Below are 377 nucleotides of genomic sequence, written 5' to 3' on the forward strand. Positions count from 1 at the left end.
CAAGTCTCTGTTGAACCATTTGTCTCTGCTAATTACATCTTCAATGCAAATTTTCTGATCCCAGGCTTAGTTTATGGACTGTAATGTGAAATTAGGCACAAGCATAAGTCTGGCAGTTTGTTCACCAAGTTACTGTGCTCTCTGAGAGGATCTGTAAGTATTTGATATTGTTCCATGCCCATCGTTGGCGTTAGTCTCTAACAAAATGTGGATCATCTACCAGGAACACTACAAAGAGCATGAGTTTCTGTAGTGTAGTGGTTATCATGTTTGCTTCACACGCAAAAAGTCTCTGGTTCGAAACCAGACAGAAACAGTTTTAGTATGTTTACCAAATGTCAACAAAGGCTCTGTTGTGTCATGGTCTGTACTCTGAA

General features: G+C 39.8%; 1 non-coding gene across 1 annotated transcript; it reads left to right on the forward strand.

The window, feature by feature from the left end:
- Nucleotides 1-243: 243 nt before the first annotated feature.
- On the forward strand, nt 244-316 carry trnav-cac (transfer RNA valine (anticodon CAC)). The gene has a single exon. It is a non-coding gene; the product is annotated as a tRNA-Val (tRNA).
- The last annotated feature ends 61 nt before the right edge of the window (nt 317-377 follow it).

This window comes from Poecilia latipinna, unplaced genomic scaffold, assembly GCF_001443285.1.
Source record: "Poecilia latipinna isolate Pla-1442-1.1 unplaced genomic scaffold, P_latipinna-1.0 Scaffold320, whole genome shotgun sequence".
Classification (NCBI taxonomy): Eukaryota; Metazoa; Chordata; class Actinopteri; order Cyprinodontiformes; family Poeciliidae; genus Poecilia; species Poecilia latipinna.